This window comes from Rhinolophus sinicus, chromosome 14 (assembly GCF_057876585.1).
Source record: "Rhinolophus sinicus isolate RSI-liver-muscle chromosome 14, RSI-T2T, whole genome shotgun sequence".
In the NCBI taxonomy this organism is placed as follows: Eukaryota; Metazoa; Chordata; class Mammalia; order Chiroptera; family Rhinolophidae; genus Rhinolophus; species Rhinolophus sinicus.
The window spans coordinates 74,970,396-74,995,503 of record NC_142514.1 but is presented as its reverse complement, the minus strand read 5'-3'; the positions used below and the strand labels follow the sequence as shown (position 1 = coordinate 74,995,503).

General features: G+C 36.4%; 1 protein-coding gene and 1 long non-coding RNA gene across 5 annotated transcripts in view; one reads left to right on the top strand and one right to left on the bottom strand.

The window, feature by feature from the left end:
- The window catches only part of CDKAL1 (CDKAL1 threonylcarbamoyladenosine tRNA methylthiotransferase), a 616,068-nt gene that overhangs the window by 110,808 nt on the left and 480,152 nt on the right, over nucleotides 1-25,108 (top strand). The gene's annotated exons all lie outside the window — the stretch shown is intronic.
- LOC141572138 (uncharacterized) overlaps nucleotides 1-25,108 on the bottom strand; it is an 87,023-nt gene that overhangs the window by 60,989 nt on the left and 926 nt on the right. The gene's annotated exons all lie outside the window — the stretch shown is intronic.

Sequence of the window (25,108 nt, the reverse complement as noted above, 5' to 3'; positions counted from 1 at the left end):
ATGCACTTTTCAGATTCTATCATTTTGAATTTATCTGACAATGAAACTTTAATGTAGACTTTTCTAATTGGTGGCTTATTTTTGAGTTTATCTAACAGGTGGCTTAAATTATTTGTTAAGTATTAACAGTGTACTTTTCTCAGGGAATCCAATCTACACTTTTTGAAACTACCTAAAGCAGTCCTTACCTCTTCTCTCCCTCCTGCCCTTAGCACTGTTCTAGATGCTATTATAATAATGCCTTGCTCTCAAGGGAAATACAGTTTGTTGAGGGAGATGCGCGTGTTTATGTCCTTGGTTTTTGCTTTGTCCTCTCAAGTTAAAGTGAAGTATCTTTTTTTTTCCATGTGCTCTGAATCTTAGCCCACCCACCATCTTAGAAACTTCATTCTATAAATTATTTACTCATTCTCCTGTGGTTTCACTTTCTCCTATCCCATTGATGCCTTTTCACTGGTATTTAAACATGCTCTGGTCTAATCAGCCCCATGTACCCATGTACCCCTTTAACTACTGTCCTATTTCTCTTGCCTTCCCAGCCAGTCCTCAGATTCTTCATTTTCTAACATTACCCTCAAACTCATTCCCCTCCCCCCAAATTGGTTTTATTATGAAATATACATAGGTAAGATTTATGAAAACTATACAGTTTAAATAATAATAAACTTAACACCTATATGTCCACCACCCAAGAAATAGGACATCATCAAGACCTTAGAATCCTCATGTGTCCCTCTTCCAGTCATACCCTTAAAAACAGTAATTTTTATCCTAACTTCTGGGAGTCTTTCCCTTCCTTTTATTAGTTTATGTGCTGCCGAAGTGAGCACCCCTTACTTTTATTAGTAAGTAAGTTTATCATTTGTTAAGTTCATCTGTAAACAATGTACTGTTTAGTTTGGCATGTTTTGGATTTTATTTATTGGACTTACATTGTTTGTGTTCTGAGATTTGCTTCTTTTCCTCAGCATTATGCTTTTAGATTTATCCATGTCGCAGTATGTAAAGTAACTCTGGCCACTTGATGCATGAGTTTGCCACAGTTTATCCATTTTGTTATTGGTAGAGTTGTGAGTTTTTCCCAATGTTTTGCTTGCATGAACACTGCTGCTATGAATATTTTGAACATGTTTTCTGGTGCACATGTGCAAGAGTTATTTTAGGATATATACCTAGGAGTTGAATTATTGAGTCACAGATGTGTGCATATTCAGACTAGTAGGTAAAGCCAATCCCTTTCCCTAAATGCGTGTACCAGTCAGTGTTCACTTCCACCAGTAGTGGATTCGTGTAGTTTCAATTCTTGCTGATACCTGATATGTCTAAATTTTGCCAATCTGGTGTTGGAGACGGTTTCTCAGTGGTTTTAATTAGCATTCCCATGATTAATGATGTCGAGCATCTTTTTATGTTTGTTGGCCATTTGAATTTTCCTTTTTTTGTGAAATGGCTTTTAAAAAAACATATTTTTCTGTTGGATTTCTTGTCTTTTAATTATTTATTTATGGGAATACATTGTATGTATTCTAGATACTAATCCTTACTTGTTACACATGTTGCAAATATCAGTTGTATCTTATCTTTTCACTTTGTTTAGTGGTATCTTAGGATGAAGATAAATTCTGGTTTAAAATTTATCAGTCTTTCCCTTTGGGTCTGTGCTCTTAATTGCTTAAGAAATCTTTCCTTACCCTGAAGTGATTAAGATATTCTCTGTCGTGTCCAGCGCAACACAGGCTGTGGGGAGGCGAGAAGAGGTGGCTTTGGGTTAAGCTTTAAGAAAGAAGCAGAGACTCAATGCAGTTAAATCTCAGAGGGCCAAGAAGGGTCTTGCAGCCTCGAAAGACTGGAGCCCCGAATCTGACTGACTGATGGCTTTTATGTATCACATACAAGGAAGCAGCATTGTTTTAGACACAGAGTCTGTGAAACTCATGCACTACGTCAGAAAATTACCTCAAACTGAAATTATTTGTCCCTAAACAGCCAAAGCATATAGTCCTATGATGACTAAGGTGCGGTATGCACCTCCCTGGGGGGGCTAAGTCTCTGGTGGTGAAACAATTCCATGAGCTGAGCAGAAAGAGCTTGATCTTATCGTTCTAAAGATCTCTCTCACAATTAGGTGAGAGGGAGCAGCAAGAGGCAGCAGCAGCTTTTCTCAAGCATGGGGGAAGTGGAGGCAAGGCCCCTTCCCAGATCTCATAAGGCAGCTCATCGGGGGTCTCCGTGGGGTTCCGCCTGGCTTGAGTTGTTCCCCCCGGGGGGAATCTTACTCGTCATTGACTGCAAACCCTTCTTTTGAAGACCAAACAGAGAGACACAAGGTGTAACAAGCTCAGTCCCAGAGAAGCACAGTCCCACAGACTCTTCTTTCCTTAAGGAAAGGTGCGGGGGGGGGGGGGGGGGGCGACAAACGGCTAGGCTGTTGTGTGACTACAATTCTCTAATATTTTCTTCTAAAAGCATTACAGTTTTTACTTCTTACATTTAGATTTATAATCCATCTCGAGTTTTTTTTCTTCTTTTTTTGTACGGTACCAGGGAAGGCTCCTAATTTATTTTACATTTCAAAAAAAATTGTGTTTTTTATTCCAAGTAGACAGCACATTTTTCCAATATAGTTTATTGTTTTATTTCTGTTTTTAAAAAATTGATCATTTCTTTTGATATATGTATTACCCACTGTCATATGTTGATGCTTGAGTGTCTAAGTCTGTCTCTGGGCTCTATTTAGTTTTATTGATCTAGTTCTTTTTTTTTTTTTTTTTTTTTTTTTTTTTGATCTAGTTCTTTATTGTGGTACTTATTCTGCACAGTCATAATGAGTACAGATTTGTATTAAGTCTAGATACTTGAAGGTACAGATCAGGAGTCCATTTAGAACAGAGTTGCAGTAGTCCAGGTACTGATGGCCTCATCTCAGGTGGTGGCATGCAGAGTTGGAAGGAAGGACTTGATTTGAGAAGGAAGATTTTTTTTTTCAATTAAAAAATTAAAAAAAATTTAAATTTAAAATTAAAGTTTAGTGGGGTAACAGTGGTTAGTAAAGTTACATAGATTTCAGGTGTGCAATTCTGTAATACATCATCTGTATATCACATTGTGTGTTCACCACCCAGAGTCAGTTCTCCTTCCATCACCATATAGTTGATCCCTCATCTACACTTTTAACATTGTTGAATATGACTCCAAGATCTCTGACAATAATGAAATAGGAAATTCCAGAAAGGGAGTTCAGTTAGAGAGAACACATGTTTTAGTTTTGAATTTGCTGTATTTGAAGTCACAGCTAAATATTGTAATAAAATAATGCCTAATATTTGATCCTTATCAGTTGTCTTCTCTGTTGCAGGCACTGTTCAAAGTGCCTTACACCACTTGGATGTTATCTAGCTTAATCCTTGCAGTCTATCAAACTGTCGGTTTCATTTCTAGTGGACACATGAAGCATCATCTGTTTGACAGATGAAGTTTTCCAAGTCTGTTCAGTTCATGAATCGTGGAGGTGGGATTTTAACCTAGGCAGTCTGACTAGAATTTGTATGTTTAACCATTTTATTGCTATGTTTCCCAGATAAAGATGGCAGATAAGCAGTTGTAGAATTGAGGCAGATACCAAAGAGACCAACCTTTGTGATACAGATTTTATATTGTTTGCATAGAAGTGATAGTTGAACGTGATGGCATCCTCAATGTAGAAATTATAGAAGGAGCATGGTGGGAGGCAGCGGAGGGTGGTGGAGATGTGGGATGGAACAGGGGAGTTAGGGTCATGTTTGGGAGCGAGAGAAGGAAGAAGTAAATAATGAGCAGAGAAGAGGTTTATCAGATGCTGCTCATTTTCAAAGAATGCTTTTTATTTTACGAGAAGTCTGTTGTGTTCTTAGATTATCGATTTTTTTCCCTAAGGGAAAGGAAAATATGACATAAAAGTGTTTTTTGTGCTACTGATGCCCCCTAAGTACAGATCCCAGAGAATTTAGTTTCTGTGATTATCAGTCTTACAGTCTAATTAATGGCACTATTTCTAGACAGTTTCTAAAAGTTTAAAGCCTCAAATATAACTTGTGTCAGTGGTTTTTGTTTTTCATATATATAAACTGTTGTGAATGTGGATCAGAATAATGTTGCTGGGTTTGATTGATTAAGTAAGGAAACCGTGTAAGAAAAGTTTGTCATTGCAACACTACAGAGCCTAGTGGAGGCAAGCACAGGTTCCTTTAATGCAATATTCTGCTTGATGGAAAGAAAATTTGAAAACAATGTTATAGGTGATTAAATATTTTTCAAAATGGCTTTGAAGGCTTTTGGTAGTTGCGACTAGTTCTTGTTAACACCTAAGCTAACATTTGAATTGTTTCCAGAATATATATCACCCTGCAAAAAGCACAATGACAACATTGAGAAAACAAAATCAAGTGACATTGATACATTAAAAGACTTCAGTGATAGATGACCTACTCTTGTCAAGCATTTTGCTTTATTTAGATGCTTTCTCCCTTGTCATCGCCATCTTCTCACTAAGGAAAACAAAGACGACTAGTTCATAAACTTACTGTACCTTAAGGCACGCTGCCCACTTGTCCTCTCTTATCCTCTAGCTCCATCCTTTCAGCCTCCTCTCTTGCATGACTTTTTCTTTTTTTTCGTGATAGTGAGGCAACATTTAAATTCAGGGAGAGTCTAATAGGGTGTTTCCTCTCTCCTTGTTTTGTTGTACCCAACCCCTTATGCTCAAATCGAAAGATTTACGAGTATGGGCTGGGACCTACTCTTTCTAGTCTGGGGACCCTCTACAATAATGATTGCTTCACTTTTCCACTTATCCCTGGGTGTCATCACTTCTGGTCATTGGCTCGTTTTTCCCTTTAAATGTATTCTTGGTATTGAACAGTTGTGTGTCTTTAATTCCTTACCACCTCATTTTATCTCTCTTGAGCCACTAGGCAGGAGACCATGTTGTTTTAACAGGAGTAAAGAAGGATAACTCTGAGGGATTTATTGTCTTTCGTGGGATTAATACAACCTCCTTGGTTAAGAGCCATGACTTGTGAATTCCTGACAAGACAACCACGGATTTTTGTTGTTGTTGTTTGGCATTTCTCCTGGTGCTGGTCAAGTGTTAGTTTTGCAGCTTCACAGTGTAAACAATATCGGAAGGAGTATTATTTAACACTGGTGAATGAGAATATTGGCTGAAAATTATTTGGAAATCTTTGTTTTTATAAACTAGTCCTGATAACAAATCATTTCATCTTTAAATAATTTCTTAATTAAGTCAAGTTAACCAATATGAAAACATGTCTATATTAATCTGTAGGCTGTACTGTTCAGTACTACACTGGCTTTCTACTAGTTGATCTAATTACTAAAGTTTTACAGTGTTTGTATTATTGATGTTCCAATTGATAAAAGTGTAGGAGTTATAAAGAACAAAAATGGAGTTAAGAATAATTTTTTTTGGCTGCCTCTTGAACTTTGAAGTCTCAATGCTGTTGCCTTTACTAATTTTGAAAAAATTGCTAATGAGCTCCATGATTTGTGATGGCAGCCTATTGGATGCGTCTCTTTCCTCTTGAGCATTTGCCAGTTGCCCCGTCCGTGTCTTATACATTATACCAATTTGATTTAGACATATGGCCTTTTACTTGCGGGGTTCTTGAGCAAACAAAGATGTTTTTGAAAGAGATCAAAAGTTTCAAAAAAACAAAATTTGCTCTTAATGAGAGTATCAAATAAGAAAACTCCTTAGTTAATGCTTTATAGAAATGTGGGATCTTTTCCATGCCACCTAAAGAAGGTCATTCAGAGGCTGGGGAAAATAAACACATCTTGTGTGTTCTGTATAAATGACAGAAAGAATAGCCAGCTTGCTTTGATCATAGACTGTCAACCTCTGTTTGACCTTGTGCATTATTAACCCAAATGGGCACTGTGGTTTAGCCCTACTGATAGTAGAGAGACAAGAGTCAGTAGTTCTTTGAACCACCTTTGCCTGTAGAAATAAATAGTAATGTTGAAGGAATGGTTTAGATATCTGACTTGAAATTACTTGAAAGAATAATTGGAAATATAAGGAGAAATGGACAAAGAAGAAAAGTGTGTGTTGAGACAGAGAATACCTACTTTGTATAATAACTTATATCGGAAAGCTCCTTATATAGCATTCTGTTGATTAAACAGATCATTGGATGGCCATTCCTATTGAGAAAACACTTTTTTGCTTTATGTAGATTTAACTTTGAATTCTTCATTGTAAATTGAAGTTGGGGGAGGTACCAGAATATTATTTCAACTTGAATTTGTAAAATGAATTTCCTTCAAAAAAGCTTGACTTATTAAGAACAGAGAAGTGCTTTTCCTCTCAGTTATTACTTATCCAGCTTAAAAGACAATTAAAAAAAAACTTGACTGGTTCTATTTTTAACTGGATTTGTTAGTAATCAAGTTATCTTTTTCTTTTCTCAATTAAGCAAAAATTAGCATTGGAAGATAAAACACCAATGTTCAGTTTGGCCTTTTGCAAGAAACAGGTTAAGTAACACAAATTGTTTTGTTAAGCTTATGTTTTAATACTGTGGGTTGTGGATTTCTCTTTAAACTTAGATATTTTAATTTTGGCTTTTCTAGCTGTATGAAATGGCTTTAGTTCAATATCAGTTTTACGTTATTGCTTAAAATGTCATTAGCAAGTATAGTGAATCACTATGTGCTTTTCCAGTCATAATTTCATTGTTTCAGCTATTCTTGCCTACCAGAAAGTTTCCCTTTGTTTAACTTAATATGTATTATTGATTAGGTATTGTCTAATGTGATTGTTTTTCTTTAAACAGTGCTATACTTTAATGAGTTTACACTTCCTCCTGCTGTTTCCCATTGTTTGGATACTATTAATATCTGTATGCTGATTACTTCCAAATCTGTTTCTGACCCTAATCTCTCCTTTTAAGATCCAAACTTGTGTATCCCAGTGCTTCCTGGACCTCTCCATTTAGACCACCCTTTGACACTTCATCATGTCAGAACTTCTTAACTACCTCACCTTTTCCCCAGCTCGTGTTTCCATTCCTAGTGCCCATCTTGTTTGGTTGCATAGTCATGTACTAGAGAGGGAGTTTCCCTTGATTCCCTGTTTCTCCCCCCTTCTTTCCACATCCTCAGGGTACTTCTAAAATATCTTTCCTTCCTCCCCTTGACCCTTTCTCCTCTTTCCTTTTGCTCAATGTTATTAGTGTTTTACTGTTTACACGGTAATAAAACGTTCGCCTTGGAACCTGCAGTGAACCACTGTGTTCTCATGTTTTATCAGATTGCCACAAACTAGACACGTATCTTCTGAATGTAATGCTTTCTCTCTGTCCCTGTTGCTAATGTCTTAGTCATGGTCCTCATTATCTCTTGCTCATAATATTGCAGTAGACTTTTAGCTCGTTCTCAGCTTCTTTTCTGCTCAAGTTCATGCTTTCCTCTCTCCTTCACACTCTGTAATGCTTCCTTCTCAGCTACAGGATACAGATGTAATTTCATCGTGTAACAAGGTCTTTTAAAAATTTTGTTCCTTGTCTACCTCTCTGACCTCTTTTTTTTTTGCTACTGCTCCATAGAGGAGTAATCATATATATTCCTTTTCTCCTAATATATATGACTTTTCAAACACATAATGTGTTTGCACTTATTTTTCCTTTTCTCTGGACTGTGCTCTCCCTTTCCCCCAAATGCATGCATATGTGCATGAGCACGTGCACACATGCCCTCTCTCTCACACACACACACATCCCATGTAATCCTGCCTAGCAACCTGTCCATCTTTTGGAACTCCTATCAAAGGTTATCTCCTTTCTAACTCCCACCTTTTACACCAAGGTCCACAAAGGTAATCACCCTCTGTTCTGTGTTCGTCTTTATCCCAAACAAACATCTCTTGTTGCATATTACATTTTATTATTTGTTTACATATTTGGCTCTCTACTAGATTGTGAAGCTTGAGGTCGGGTTATTGACCTCAGGAAAATCCTTTTTTATGGAGTCTTTGATCCTCTGACTATCCCATGTAATGATTTTCCTTTTCTTGGGAAACAGATACCGTTAATAGAGTAAGACTACTTGTCAGCTGTTCGAGGCATGCTCCCCCAAGGTCTGTGTGAATTCCTTGTCAGAAACAGTCTGTATTTGCACACAGGGGAAAGAGCATTTTTTTTCAAATATTGTATTAAAGGACCCTCTTTTTTAGAAATCATGCTTTTTTGCTTTTTATGTTTTGCTTATGGATGAGGAAGAAACCTGCCCCTTGTTGTCCTAAATGAGGCAGGAAACTTCTCTTTGTTGCTAGTGGTTGACAGTTTCTTTCCAGAGGGAAGTAGAAAAGGTGTAAGAACTCTGTCCGTCTTGGAGGGGTCCCTTGGTCATGTTGGCAGAAGCTCAGCTGTGATTGGCCGGATCCTGTATTTCCTGGCAAACTGAGTGAGCTGAGCCAGTGTCAGGACCTTAGGCATTAGATTAATTGAAGAATCTCACCTTGAGTCAGAGGGCAGGAAAGGTGTAGCTAAAAACCTGGTAGTGTTTAGCTTTGAGTTTGACACACAATTGTAATTACTTAGTACATGTTCGTATAATTATATTGAACCGATATCCTACCCTTTTTGGGGAAGAAAATTTAGCATCATTCTGCTGTCAGTATATCAGCAAGTCATTGTTAATATATTATTTTTTGTTAGGTATATTATAAACTATATATTAATATCATAGTACTTGTCTTACACTTGAGTATTAAATTGTCCAGTTTTGATGAATGAACAAAAAACATCAGATATACCCCCAAAGTGGGAGAGAAATCAATATGGCAGTTGTGGGGAAGAAGTAGAAGTGTCAGAAAGGTTAACTTGATAAAGAATCTCCGTGAGAGGAGTTTACCAGTCAGGTCTATGTGGGCACTGATACAGTCTTGCTTGATGACTGAGGGATCCTTGGTCTTTCGCACAATGCCTGGTAAACAGTTGACACTGAGTTATTCATTAGATTGAAGGCTGATTTGATGAAGACCAAGTTTCTTTGGTGAAGTTGCTACATATGTGTTAGGTTTTCTTATCGTCTGCCATATGTGAATTCATATTATTCAAGTCTGAAGTCATGGTTCTGTTTAGTCTACTTTCTGTTGTTGCTAGGAGTTTGTATTGTTTTTTTCTCCGTCAGCTAGTCTGGGGTTAATAACGGTATTGGAGTGACATGCTTTCTGGAAACATAAATGAAGAGCTCTGTGTTGATTCCTAAAGTGAGGGGTGAGAGTTATATATCATTCAGAGCAGATTTTGACCAGTTTCCTGTTACAGGCTTTAGTTGCTTGTCCCCTAACCATGGAAAAACATGGAGATGGATGGGACTGCAGGGAAATTATTATGTGATATATCCCAGTGAGAAATTTGATTGGAAATAAAGGAGAAAGTATATTTTACGGTTGAATTCCTGGTTGACTTTAAGAAAAAAAAAAAAGAAAGAATAGATAAATTTGTAGTTGAAAGATTTCTTAATTTGCAAATCAGGAACAGAAAAAGCAGTTCAGATGGTAGTAAGCCATTTTAAAATGCAAAACTGTGTTTTGTAGTTATCTGAAATCTTTTTGGAGAATAGTATTTTGCATATTTCATGATTACTGTTACATCAACGGTTGCTTTGTTTTTGCCATTTTAAGCAAGAGAGTAAGTGAAAGAGGTCAGTGTATTATGTACTGGCAACAGCTGGCTGATAGCATTGAATACTTACGTAATTAAATATATGTGTTGGCTGTTGTCCTAACAACTCTGTAGGTGGAGGCCCCAGAAAGCATGCAGAAACTTGCTTTAGCAGGATTAAAGAAGAAATCAACATGATCTAAGCCTGTGCTTCCAGCCAAGAGTGATTTCCTATTGTTTTGTTTTGAAAGACATTCTACTTATTCTTAGTGTGTGTGTTTATACAACAGAGAAAAAAAGACGCTTGTGTTTTTTTCTCCCCTTGCTCTGTGCGGTGAGTGTGAAAAACATAATGCTTCTTAATTTTTAGTCAGTAGTGTTGCTTAATAACTGATAACAAATGAAGGAAAAAAATGCATGACCTTTAAACTTAACATAGGACATGATACTCAAATATTAACTGTTTCCATACTTATGGTGGCTCTTAGCTTGCGGTGTCCTCTGGGCCATATTTAAAATGTTACTTCAATTTGAGACTACACTAAGGCTTGGTTGTCTATGAATCATACAAAATTGGGATGGGTGGCATGGAAGGATAAATAAAATCCACAGGTAAAACGGACCTGTATTTTTAGCCAGTGGTCTTATCTGTGGATGCAAATCCTACTCAAAGTATCGTGTGTTTACTTCCATTACTGTTTTTATAGTTTAAGGGCTGAGGCCTCTGAGTACAGGCATTGATGCCTGGATGGTACCTTTGTGGGAATTTGAAAAAGGTGCTAATCCTTATGGACACAATCCTGCATGGCTGTGTGTGGCTGCCCCATGTAAATAACACTGCATTTTGATCGTCTCTGTCGGTACTTCATTTCAGAATTCCTTAGGCGCAGCCGCCATGTCTTTTATCTGTATCCCAGTACCTGGTACAATGGTTGACAATGATAGTTGAACAAATGAAGTAACTGACTCATCTGTTTGCTTTCTCTGTAGGTTCTCCCTATCCCTTCCATCCCCGACCTCCATCAGAACTTCTTTTGTAGCTTTTCATAGACCTTTCCCCATCTCTCTTTCCTATTAGATTGCATTACTTAGAAATTAAGGTCAGAGAAAACCCAAAAAGTGGAGGCTCAAGTAAGATAGGGAATTTATTTTTCTTTATATAATGCAAAGTACATAGTTAGGAAGTTGCTAGTTTTGATTTACCATTTCAGGGATCTGAGGGCTAACTCGCTGCAGTTTTATTCATCTTTCCATTATGGTATAAAATGGTTGCTACTGTCCAGCCATCATATGTACTTTCCAAAAAAAGAGGACGTACCAATGGGGACAGGCCAATAGAGCTTATCCCATCTTTAAAGCAGGAAGTCTCACTCAAAACCCTGTGTTTATATCTCATTGGCTGGAACCATGTCACACAACTACCTCTGTTTGTAAGGGACACTAGGAAATCTAGTGTATTTTCATTTGTTTTAGACAGGGCACGTTGTTGCTTCCAACTGAATTGGAGTTGTATTAATACGGAAGAAAGGGAGAATGTTCACTGGGGGCTAAAGATGTCTCTGCTGCAAGTTGTAATCTTTGGGGCAAGATACTTATTTTATTGATCTTTCTGCTCTCTCAGAACCAGTGTATTAGATGAGGTCCTCAACATACTTGTGAACAAATGACCCTTCTTTCTCCTGTTTATTCAGAATGTTTAAGAAACAGCATAGTTGACATTTGAGAGCTTTCTTTGTTTTTGGTTACCCTGAGCTGTCTCTGATGAAGTGCATAATAACAAAATACACAGGAGAAGCTTATGGCTTATATTTTGCACACACAAATAATAAAAATGATAAAAAAGAATACAGAAGGTACTTGAGTAATATTTTTTATGATGTTGATGAGAAGAAAAATAATTGCTTTCTGGCTGGGGCCACTGTCTGTGTCGAGTTTGAGTTCTCCCCATGTCTGCCTGGGTTTTCCTTCCATATCCCAAATTTGTGCATGTGAGGTGAACTGGTGTATCTGAGTGAGGTGAGTGTATGTGAGTGGCTCTGTGATGGAAGGGCGTCCTGTCCAGGGTGGGCCCTGCCTTGCCCCTGAGCTGCCAGGATAGGTTCTGGACGCCCTGGACCAGGAACTGGAATCTGGGGTAGAAAATCCTTATCTGACTTGTTTTTGTTAATCTTTCTTTGATGTATGTAGAGCTCACATTTACTTCCGTGTTTAATATTAGAACTGTTTGGGTCTTTGTTTAGAAGTTTGGTGATGACCAGAAATATGTGGTAGGGATTTCACTCTTGTTTCTATCAATTAGCCTGGGGTAAAATTGTTACACATCATTTGGCTTAAATTCGTGGATTCCAAGGACCTATCCAAGACGATAAGTGAGGACTTACTGTGATAGGGATTTTCACATGCTTACTTTCCACTCTTAAGATGTGCAATGATCATATTTGAAATGGAATCTATAAGGGAAGTATGTATCTTACTGTTTCTGATATATTTTGTCATAAAACAATTGTAAACTTGGTTTAGAAACTAGAAATTTTAAAAGAATTTAGACAAAAAACAAAAGGAGAGTTTAAAATTGACAATTATGGAAGGTCTTAAATTGCAAGACGGGTTGAGACAAGTTCCTTCTATAATTAGATGTTAGAAAACAGTATTTTATATAATTGTAAAAAGTTTGTTTCAGCTGAGGACAATGCTTCTTTTCACAAGGATGGAAATTTCGTTTTACATTTAACTTGAAAAAAATAAAGAATTAGATGTAACCAGCAAAAATCTAACCAATGAGAAGAGTCCTATAAAACTTGGCTGTAGATTTTTATAGGTTGGCATCAGTGGATATTATTCGAGGAAAGTTAAGGATATCAAATTCTCATTGTAGAATGTGCTTGAACATTCTGTAACTGTGATTTTGTGTCTCTGCAGAGACACACTACTGAACCTTTGTCATGAACTCCCCAGACATATTTATGTTCCAATGGGGAGAGAGAGAGGGAGAAAGAGAGAGAGAGAGAGCGAGAGAGACAGAGAGAGAGAGAGAGAGAGAGAGAGAGAGAGAGAGAGAGAGAGAATACATGATCTGCCTTTCTCAGTGTAAAAGAAACTGACAGAATCATATGATAGAAACTATTTTGGGAAAAAATACAAATTAAGGTGTATATCAAAGATCTCTTATGCAATAAGTTTTAGAAATCAACAGCTTATCCTTTGTGCCAGCCAATGATGTGCTTTCTAGCTCATAAATTTCTATTATAAGAGGGATCAGATAAGCAAGTTTATTGCAAAACTAAAACATTTAATTTGATGCTTTCCTTAAAAGTCTGGATATTTTATGATAGTTACTGAAGGGAAGGACTTGTTTTTCTTTAAATGAGAAAATTCTTTGAGTCAACTTTTTAAAATAGGATTTTGGTCATCCACAGTTGAAATGTTGATTAATTTATTGTTTTGATGTTTTTACTACCGTATATTAATAAGTAACAAAGGTTTTGGTGTTCTTGATCATTTAGATTAAACAATGGTAATTTGAAAAACACACGAAAAGCAAATTGGTGGATATTATGTTGAGCAAATCCTGGGCACATGTTTCAGATCCCTTCATTGTCCCCCTGGCTAAGTAACTTGGGGCAACTGTGAGAGCCTTGGAACTGGGGGTTAGAGAACATAAATACAGCTGAGCTCCTGGGTCTTGGGACTAAGGTGCTCTCCGTAGTTGGGACTAGAAAAGGGGCCTCATCTGTCGTCCTAGCGGGGATGAGAGGAAGGTCAGAGACCTCGGTTTGGGCGGGTCTTCCTCTCTGCAGTGTTTCTGAACCTTAGCAGACCCAGTGCTCCTTTTTGCATAACAATGTTTTGCAATGTGCCCCTTATGTTCTGAAGTGAGATTCATGAATAATATAATCTACCTACACACATAATTACAAATTACACAGTGCTCTGAATATAACTACTATAAAGGAAAATAAACAGAAACATTAAGAATGTAATATATATTTCAAAATATAAACAGTCAGGCACAAATGCACTAGAAGACCTGATGAAATAGCCTATATGTAGCATTGCATTGAATGTGGAGTAATGAATGCGGTCTGATATGTGTGTAGTCTTAACAACCTAAGTACCAGGAATGACATTGCCCTACTCTTGTGCCTTTCCAGAATGGATGACAATTCTTGGTATAATTCCTTTTTTTTTCTTGGTACAATTCTTGATGAAACAAAGTATACTTTTCCCTCCATTTTCACAGAAGTTGGATTCCTGAAAGTGACTAAGAAATACATTGTGTTTATATGTAAAATAGAGTTAGCTTCTAGGAGCAGATATTGTAAATATGTTCTTTACATGCATGAATGTTCAATGGGACATTCAGAACTCACACAGGACATGTGGAATTCTTTGTACAGGATAGACCTATGCTTTAGAAGACATCTAGTAATTCTGACTTCTGGCCCCCCAAACCAGGAAGGTTTGACAGATTTAACCACCTAATGATTAAAATTTCTATATGACTTAAAGCACCCAAAACAAGATTTAAAACAAATCTATAGAGATTCAAAAAAATATATAATTTATATATGTATATATACATGAGATATATATAAGTATGGATATATATATATACACACAAATGTATGTACACGTATGTGTGTGTGTGTGTGTGTGTGTGTGTGTGTGTGCGTGTATGTATATATGAATAATGTCAAAGAGTGTCTTAAATGAGACCGTCTTAACTGAAAAATTTCCAAAGGGTATGAACAGGCAATTTATGGAAGAGAAAATACAAGTGGCAAATAAACACGAAAGATTTTCGTTCTTATCAGTGATCAGAGAAATACAAATTAAAATGACATACTGTTTTGTCTTGAGTAGATTGGAGAGTAGATCCAGTGCTCCCTAAGGCTGTGGGAAAATTTTTACTCTGATACATTGCTGGTAGGAGTTTGAATTACTATAATCTTCTAGGAAAGGAATTTATTGATAGTTATAAAAATTAAAAATATGTGTATACCTTGATTTAGTAATTCTGTTTTATGATTGTCTCCTAGAGATACTAAAATACTTGTCTGGAAAGATAGGATATAAAGTCAATTATTGCATCATTGTTTATAACAGCAAAAAGTGTTAAATCTTAATCCTCCTTTCCCCTCCCTCCCTCCCTCCTTCTTTCCCTCCCTTTTTTTTCTCTCTCTTCATACTCTTTCTTTTTCCCTCCCTTTCTTCCTTCAACTATACCAGGGGTGCAAAAAAAATGTACAGAAGTAGACACTTAGGTCAACCTTTCTCAAGCAGTAGTTCGCCGTAATCAGAAGTGTCTGGACGCTGATGGTAACCACTTTGAGCACCTCTTGTAATTGCAGAAGTCAAACGTGACTTGTATTCATCTTTTGTTATTGGTGTATACTGAGTATTACAATTTTAATAGTTTTCTCCTTTCTTAATATGTGTATACATTTTTTTGGCACCCTCTGTATATCCTGGAATAATTTCATACAGGTGTATCTAAAGCTTCCTCAATTCTTTTTTTCTTTTTTGTGGATTCATAGAATACTTCTTTGTGCTCTTATTTATTTAAGGATTCATAGTGTTGTATTTTATATGTATGACATTTTATTTAACCACTGACGTATTGATAGATATTTAGGTTTTTTCCTAATAGTTGGCTATTATAAATATTATTTACAAATGTTTTGACTGGAATGTTATAGAGTATTACAAACTTTAAACTTGCATCCTGAAATAATATCATATCTACTTACTGAAAAGCTGTAAAAATAATGCAAATTATTTCCACAGACCTTTCACCTAGCTTCCTCTCATGTTCATATTATATTTTACATTACCATAATGCAATTATCGAAACAGGAAATTAATATTGATCCAATACTATTAACTATTATACAGATCTTTTTCAAATTTTGTCTCTTTTCTGGTCCGGGATCCAATTTAGGATTCTGCATTGTATTTGGTTGTCATGTCACAACCTCTTCCAGTCTGGGACAGTTCCTCAGTCTGTCTTTGTCTTTTATGACATTGACACTTTTGAAGGGTGGTCAGTTCTGTTGTAGAGTATTGCCTAATTTGAGTATTTCTGTGATATGCCTTCTAGATTAGATTCAAATGTCATGCATTTTATCAGGAATCTGTATAGGAGTGATATATGTCCTTCTCAGTGTGTCACAACCAGGAGAGTCAGGGTGTTACATCTCGTTAGTTAACTTTAACATGTAGTAACTAAGTGTTACATTTACGTAAGGTGGTGGCTTTCAGCTTTTTCTATGATAAAATTACTATTTTCCTCTTTGGAATTAGTAAGTATGATACTTTGAGATTGTACGGATATCCTGTTTCTCATCATGCTTTTACCATTAATTTTAGCATCCATTGATTATTCTTGCCTGCAACAATTAATATGATGGCGTTTATCAAATGGTGATTTTTCTATTTCCATCATGTCATTGACATTAATTAATGAAATTTTACTGTAAAGAGGAACTGACTCTCCCTTGTTTATATTCATTAATTTATATCTTTATGGAGTCAAAGTTATTTATTTTATTCTGTGGTGCATGATCCCTTAATATCATTATTTTGTTGCTTAAAGTTTTCTGGATTTAGCCAATGGAAACTCCTTTCAGTTGGCTGTTTTCTGGTACCATAAGATAGTCCAGGCTCACCTTGTACTTTCCTTGCCTGAGTCCTTCCATTGGTGAATGGTACACAGAAACCTAATGTGAGCACTAGGTATATACTCTCTGCTACTGGGATGTCAGTGCTTGTAGGCACTGTGAGTGGACAGAGCCAGGAAATATGTATGTGTACACAAGCATCTAGATTTCTATACTCACATGTATTAAAAAACATGAGATCATACTACTCCCTTTGATTTTTTTTAAATAAATGTGTTGATTTAATGAAATAAGCAAAGTATTGACATGTTTCCATTTTTAACTCAGTATTATAAGCAATAGTAAGTCTGTTACTTGCTTATTTTGCTATGTTGTAATGAAAACAAAACCCAACTCTTGAAACTGTCAAAATTGATTATCTTAGAAATCCTTATTTATAACTACACAATGTATAAAACATGGTTATGTTAGTTTTATTTTCAGGGGTACAACACTGTGGTTAGACATTTATATAACTTACAAAGTGATCTCTGCAATAATAAGTCTAGTAACCCCCTGACACTGTACATAGTTATAATATTATTGATTATATTCCCTATGCTGTACTTTACATCCCTGTGACTATTTTGTAACTGCCTATTTGTCTTCTCACTCAGCCCCCCAACCCACTCTCCCACCTAGCAATCATCAGGTTGTTTTCAGTGTCTATGAGTCTTTCTGTTTTGTTTTGTTTTTTAGATTCCACATATAAGTGAAATCGTATGGTATGTGTCTTTCTCGATCTGATTTATTTCACTTAGCATAATACCTTCTATGTCCATCCATGTAAGATTTCATTCTTTTTTTTGTCCAAGTAATATTCCATTGTATATACAAGTGTGTACCACATCTTTATCTAGTCGTCTATTGATGGACACTTGGGTCTTGTTTTCTTATCCATTCAGTCAACCCTCTGTCTTTTGATTGGAGCATTTAATCCATTTACATTTAAAGTAATTATTGATAGATATGTAGCTATTGCCATTTTGTTATTCATATTTTTATCTTGTTTTTTTTTTCTTCTTAAAGAAATTCCTTCAACATTTCTTGTAATATTGGTTTGGTGGTGATGAACTCCCTTAGCTTTTTCATGTCTGGGAAGATCTTTCTCTCCTTTGATTCTAAATGATAGCCTTGCTGGGTAGAGTAATCTTGGTTGTGTAGGCGCTTGCTTTTCATCATTTTGAATATTTCATGCCAATCCCTTCTGTCCTGCAACGTTTCTGTTAAGAAATCAGCTGATATTCTTATGGGAGTTCCTTGTAATTAACTAACTGCTTTTCTCTTGCTGCTTTTAAGATTTCGTCTTTGTCTTTAATCTTGGGCATTTTAATTATGATGTGTCTTGGTGTGGCCTCTTTGGATTCATCTTGTTTGGGACTCTCTGTGCTTCCTGGTCTTGTATGTCTCTTTCCTTTGCCAGGCTAGGGAAGTTTTCAGTCATTATTTCTTTAAATAGGTTCTTAATTGCTTGCTCTCTCTCTTCTTCTGGTTCCCCTATGGTGAGAATGTTGTTTTGATTGATGTTGTCCCAAAGGTTCCTTAAGCTAGCCTCTTTTTTGGGGGGATTCTTTTTTCTCTTTGCTGTTTCAATTGAGTATTTCCTATTACCTTGTCTTCCAAATCACTGATACTGTTCTCTGTTTCATCTAGTCTGCTGTTGATTCCATGTAATATATTCTTTCTTCATTTCAATTATTGTATGCTTTTCTGACTGGTTCTTTTTATGGTTTCTATCTCCTTTTTTATGTTTCCTAGCTCTTTGTTGAAATTTTCACTGAGTTATCTGTTCTTCCCCTAAGCTCAATGAGTATCCTTATAACCAGTGTTTTTAGCTCTGTATCTGGAGATTGCTTAGTTCTTTTTTGGAGGTTTGTCCTGTTCTTTCACTGGGGACATGTTTCTTTGTCTCCTCATTTTGGCTGCTTCCCTGTGTTTGTTTCTATATGTTAGGTAGATCTGCTAAGTCTCCCAGTCTTGATAGGGTAGCCTTATGTAGTAGGTATCCTGTGGTGCCCATTGGCACAGTGTCTCTGGTCACTTGAGCCAGGTGCTCCAGGGTGATCCTTGTATGGATTGTGTGTGCCCTGTTCTTGTAGTTGATCCTTGGTTGCTGTTGGCATCTCATTGGGTGTAATTGATCTTAATAGGCTGACTGTTTGTGAAGACTGGCTGTGACTACAAAAGATGAGCTCTGTGCAGGGGCTGAGCACACCAAGTGGGATTCACTGTAGTGGGGCCCTGATGCCTGCTGAGTCCACCCTTTGGATCTCTTGTGGAACTAACTGGGTGGTCACCAGGTATGTTGGTGCTAGGACCTCTTGAGAAGGACTCTGGTGCAGGTCAAGGTCAGCTGCTGCCTGTGCCCTGCTTGGTGCCACGTGGTAGGAGCTACAAAGTGATCTACAGTTGGTAGCTGCCTGTGCTGGGCTTGGAGGCGCCTGGGAGAGGCTATGCTGTAAACCGGTCAGCTGCCATTAGTGCCATGCTGGGGGCCGCTTACCAAGAGGTAAGTGTGCTGAGGCCATCTGCTGTTTGTTTGAGGTTTGTGGACCTTTCAGAAATTTTAGGGAAGTCCGCAGCGTGGGCTTGCCACTTGTGACTAACAGCTGCTAAAAGAGGTTCCTGCCTGTGTGTGAGGTGGGTGGGGTGGGTTTTCTGGGAATTACCAGGGTGGGGTGAGTCTGATGGAGACTCAGATTTATCCCCTTCCTGAGCCTGCAGGTTGGGTTGGGAGAAGGCTCAGCAAAGGAACAAAATGGTGGAGAGAGCAGCCCCTCCAGCCCTCATGCTGAAGCCAGGTAGTTCACTTTCTCTCTATATTTCCCTGGCACTTTTTGACTGCCCATCAACTGGAGCTCAGAGCGAGTGTGTCCATCAGCAAGTGAGTCCGTGCATGGAACCTTTAAGAGAAACGCCTGGGACTCCAGCAGCCCTCTGTCTCATCCAGACAGAATCCCCATTGATATTTCACAGACAGATGTGGACATTTCTCTTCCTGGCACTGGTGGTCCAGGCTGGGGAGCTTGGTGTGAGGCTGGGACCCCTCACTCCGCAGAGGGGACTTCTGCAGCTGCGATAGCCCCCCATGTGGGTGTGGGACCAGCCCTGTTTTTGTCTCTGCCCCTCCTACCAGTCTTGATGTGGCTTCTTCTTTAAATCCTTAGTTATGAGAGTTCTGTTTATCTATGTTTTTAGGTGGTTCTTGAGGGTTGCTGTTCTATAATTTAGTTGTAATTTTGATGTGGTCGTGCGAGGAGGCAAGCACACTGTTTACCTACTCTGCCAGCATGACAGAGGGAAGTCTCCCTTTGATTCTATTTTAACTGCATAGAATTTATTTCTGGCTTTCCCCCCTTTTTTTATATGTAACTTCATTCTATAACAGTGAGAAACACAGCTCTCATTGCTCATAATATATTTATGTTATTTTTTTCAGTTCAATTAAACACATAGAGTGGCTTCAGAATTATTAACCCATCATCCTGTGAAAAATACATTTTCTAATTAAAACTAATGTTTTTTCTAAGTCTTTTTTGTCTGTAGTCTTACAGTTTGTAGTCAAAATGCTGCTTTGCAAAGTAACATAGGTTGGTTTTTTCCTGTGCCACCCCATTCAATATGGTTATTATTAACTTGTAATTCAATTAAGTTAATTTGTTACCACTTGTATTCCATTATGGATTCTGCCCACTTCCTGTCTGGTGTTATTATTTTCCTTTTTTAATATATGAAACATTCATTAGCACAGTTCTCAAAGTCAGAAGTATACTTTAGTATAGTTTATTCAGAGAAGTATCACTGACCACTCATTCTTTTTACCATCCCCACAAGTCTCTTCTTTCCATCTTGTCTCCCATTAGCTTCTGGTTTATTGTTTTTCATTTATTTTTATTTTTATGTACAAGCACAAGTCATGATTTTTCTATTTCTATCATGTATTTTTCATTTATTAATTGGAATTTTGCTGTGAGGAAGAACTTTTTTTTCTCCCCCCCTTTTTTATTCAATTATTTATTTATATCAATGTAGACTCGGTTATTTATACTGTGGTCATAAGCCCACAGAAAAATTATACAGAATTTTACATGCAGAATCCATGTAAATTTTTAAGGTTTCCCTTTGCTTTTTACTTAAATGATAGCATATTGTAGATATTCTTTTATTCTTTAGTTTTTTGTAATGTAACCTAGAAACTCATCGATTGATAGTGATCATTCTCATTTTTTCTTATGACTACATAATACTCTGTTGAGTGGCTATATTATGGTTTATTCAACTACTTTGCTATGTGTGGGCAGTTAGGTTGTTTCCAATATTTTAAAGTTCCAAATCGTGCTGCAGTGAGTAAACTTTTGCATGTATATATTTGTATTGTTGGATTCCTCAGGATAAATTTCTTGACTGGAGATTGCTAGGTTGAAAGGAAAGTGCATACTTAGATATTACTAAAATAATCTCCAAATGGGTTGTAATAATTTGCTTTCTTACCAGCATTGTATGAAAATTTTATGTTTCCTTTCAGCCCCTCATACAGAATGTTGTTGCTATAAACCATTATAATTTCACCATTCTGTAGGGGTGGATGGTATCTCAAGGTTTTAGTTTTTTTAATTTTCATTTCTCTAATTGTGAGTAAGTTAGAATATCTTTTTTATATCTTTTTGTTAATTGTTCATGTCTTTTTCTTATTTTTCATCAGTTGTCTCAATTTTTATGAATTTGTTTTTATGTATTACGAGATATTTTTCTGTGATTTATGTTAAAAGCATGTTCTTCCAGTTTTTCAGTTAAGTTTTGACTTATGGTGGTATTTTTTGGACATATAAAATAATTTGTCATTAAATTTACAAAATTTTTTTTTTTCTGTGTCCTGGATTTTGAGTCATGGTTAAGTCATAGCCTTTCTTACACTGAGGCTAAAGCAGGCTATACCATCTAGTCTTGTATAAGTATGCTCTGTGATATTGCACAATGATAAAATCGCCTAACGGCACATTTCTCGGAATGTATCCCTGGAATTAAGGGTGTATGACTGTATTTTATAATTATATATTATTTTATATTTGCTATGTTTCTCTAAGATACACTTATATATTTTATATATATATAAATTGTAAATATATATATTTTGTTCTTTTTCAATTAATGGAATGTTATTATTTAGGAATATTTTTTTTCTCCTATTGGTTACCTTTGTCTTTATCTTTCATATGCCTGTATTCCTCTTACCTATTTAATTGTATATTATCTCTTGTGTTAGAGTTTAAATGGTATCCTTTGACTTTTGCCAACCAGTGAACTTACTTTATTCTTGTTTCTTCTCCTTTTTCTTCACATTGTTTGCATTATTTCTGTTTTGTTACAACATACAACATTTGCATATTAATCTTCAAATTTCAAAGATCAATATTCCCCACCTTTATTTTAGTCTTAGAGCTACAGTTATATACATGATAGGCTTATCACTCTTTTTGCTGAAATTTCTTTAGTAGTCTGTTGGTTGCATTAAGCTCATCCTGTAGTAGATCCTTCAAGAAGGGACCATGGATTCTTACATGTTTAAAATTGTTTTTACATAGCATTGATACTTAAAGGACAGCTTGGTGGGATATGAAATCCATCATGTATACTTTCTTTTACTGAATTTCTTAAAAAATGCTATTCCATTGTTGCATTGCAGCTTTTTTAAAAAATTAAAAATTTTTTAAATTACAATTGACATTCAGTATTAATTTGGTTTCAGCATAGTGCTTAAACATTTATGTAATTTATGAAGTGATCCCCCGATAAGTCTAGTACCCACCTGGCGTTATGCATAGTTATTATAATTTATTGACTGTATTCCCTATGCTATACTTTACATCCCGTGATTATTTTGTACCAATCTGTACTTCTTAATCCCTTCATCGTTTTCACCTGGCCCCCCAACCTCCTCCCAACTGGTAATCATCAGTTTGTTCTGTCTATCTATGAGTCTGTTTCTGTTTTTTTGTTCTTTAGATTTTACATATAAGTGAGATCATATGGCATTGCATCTTGTTTTAGACAGCTCTGATGCAAGTCAAATTTGTTTGCCTTTGTTCATTATTTTTTATCTTTTTTGCCTAGAGGCCTTGAGAGTTCTTTTTTTTTCCCTTTATCTTTGAAGCCTAAGAGTTTACTAAGGTATGTCCTGAAGTTATTGTTCCAGGTAAATTCTCCCAGGTATTGGTTGGCTCTTTCAATACGGAGATTCAGATCTTTTGTTTCTGGAAAGTTTTCTTGGATTATAGTTTCAAGTATTGGTTTTTGGTTTTTTTTGTTTTTTTAATGTTCTGGGACTCCAGTTTTATGAATGTTGTGTTGTTCTTTCCTGTTTTCTAATACTACCACTTTCTCACTTTTCTTTTTAAATCAGTTTTTCTTTTTTAAACTTTTATTTATTTAAGTGTATTTTTCCAGGACCCATCAGCTCGAAGTCAAGTATTTGTTCCAATCTAGCTGTGGAGGGTGCAGCTCACAGTGGCCCATGTGGGGATCGAACTGGCAACCTTATTAAATGCACCACGCTCTAACCAGCTGAGCTAACCGGCCACCCCCACTTTTCACTTTTTAAAAACTTCTTTATCTCATTTTTATTATCTTGATTGTTTTACTGCATTTCTTCAGTACTCCCTGTTAAATGTTTATTAGAATGTTAGAATAGATCTTTATATGGGATCATTTTTGGACGGGCTAGTTAAGAAGGCTTTTTGAAGGCATAAGTCAAAATCTAGATCTAAAAAGAGTTCTACAATATTTATTAATAGTACGTAAGAGAATATTCCAGACAGAGTATTAAAATACAAAAAAAAAAAAATCTTTATATATTATTTTCCTTGCCATTCCTACTGTTACCATTCTGATTCCAGCCCTTTTCAGGCGAGACTTGGATTGCTTAGAATGGAAATTATATGTGGGTCATGTTTTGTTCTGTTTAGAACTAGCTGACAAAGGGTTCATTATGATCAGTGGCGGTGGATAGAATAAATTAAATGAATTATTTTCCTGTAAGTAATTTGTGGATATGATATAAAGTGAATGAATGGCATTGTTATCCATGGCATGGGTCACCTTGTAGATTTGACTACTGTAGATTAGATCCTTTTAGCCATTTCTTCAGCAAATATCTCTAAGGTGTTGAACAGTATACTGGGCATTGGGATATGGGTCCTGTCTTCAGCTATAAATAAGCTTCTTTAAAGGAGAGCTTTAAATCTATCTCTATTCTGTGTTGAATGACTTTCTAGGGAGATTCAGGTGTAATTAAATTGTATATTTCCTGAAAGATGAATGAATGTTGCTTTTGAAATTTATTGGAAGAACATCTTTTAGAATACAGTGAATGATATTATCAACTATGTTGATTTTTAAAAACTTATTTTGTAATAGACTCCCAAGTGTTGGTGGTTTTTAAAGATACAACATTATATCTGAAGTTAGTTTTCTTATAAATATGTGCCAAATTAAGGCAGTAAATTTCCTGACAGTGAAAGCACGATTACTAATGTTTAATTCTTTACATTCATTGCTCAAACCACTGCTATTCTAGGACTCGTCTTTTTCTTTTTTTAAGATGGTTAAAACTAGGACAGGTTGTCACTTTTCTGAAATTGTTCTTTCAATAAACAAGACTTTATTAAGATTGAGTGTTGTATGTCACTATCGACATCTGTGATTCTCTTTATTCTGATTGAAAGAAAATCTTTACTTGCTACATGTAGCTTTATTTAGAAATCTGGCACAACAGGGAACTTTTGGATCAAATCTCAAGCCTTAAAAAAACATTGAAAAATATAATTTAACAATGTTGGTTCTGTTCAGAAAGGTGAAGCTGTTTACAACAGGGCAGAATTAAACCTGTATTTCTTGTTTGCTATACTGCAAAGAGGTATCTTGTTTTATCATCAAAGTTTTCTGACATCAGGCTGTGATTTTCTAGAACAGAAAATAACAGGTTTTGATACCAATGATACTAAAGTATTTAATGCCTGGAATGAACAATTGGTATTTTATAAGAAATGAGAAAACAAGTTAGGAAAGATACATGGTTTGAGTTTTGTTTGTTGCATCGCATTAGTTGGAGATATTTAGCTTAAGCCTCTTTACAGTTGGCCTGCTTTACCTCAGTTGTTTCAGTGTCGTCATGAATACATTTACAGTTCTTTTAAAAGACGGCCTCTCTGTATAGATGAATCCCTATAAAGAACGCCATAGAAAGTTGTAATAACTCCTAGACATGATATGGAGTTTAAAATAATTCTAGGCAGCATCAGCCCTGTGCATGCCAACCTTTGGGAAATCCAGTTCTTTCCTGCTGCTAATAGTGCATCCCCCCCACCCCCTGACCCACATGACTGGGCAGGCTTGAACCAATATCGGCCTCAGTCTAAGTTCTGTGCTATGCTTTACAAATGTACTGAATTCCTACTTTATGTATTAGGGGCCAAGGATAAAAAAAAAAGTCGAGTGAGGCAGACTCCTGTCTTTTATTTGCTAGGCAAGACAGTATGCCAGTGTTTAATTTATTGTTTCTCATCCCCAAATCTATCCTTCTTTGCTTTGTGGGGTGGAACGGGGCCCTATAGTAATTCTCCTTTGTTAGCGGCTGCAATGTTAGCTCTGTCAGTAGAGGGTGCTGGAGGGAAACTGCAAGGTGATAGGAAAGCACTTCTCTTCCTGGTTCCAGTCCTCCTTGCTTTTTCATTCACGCAGGAGTCACGTATGGGTCTGGAAGGCCTAGTGAAACTCATGTGAGAG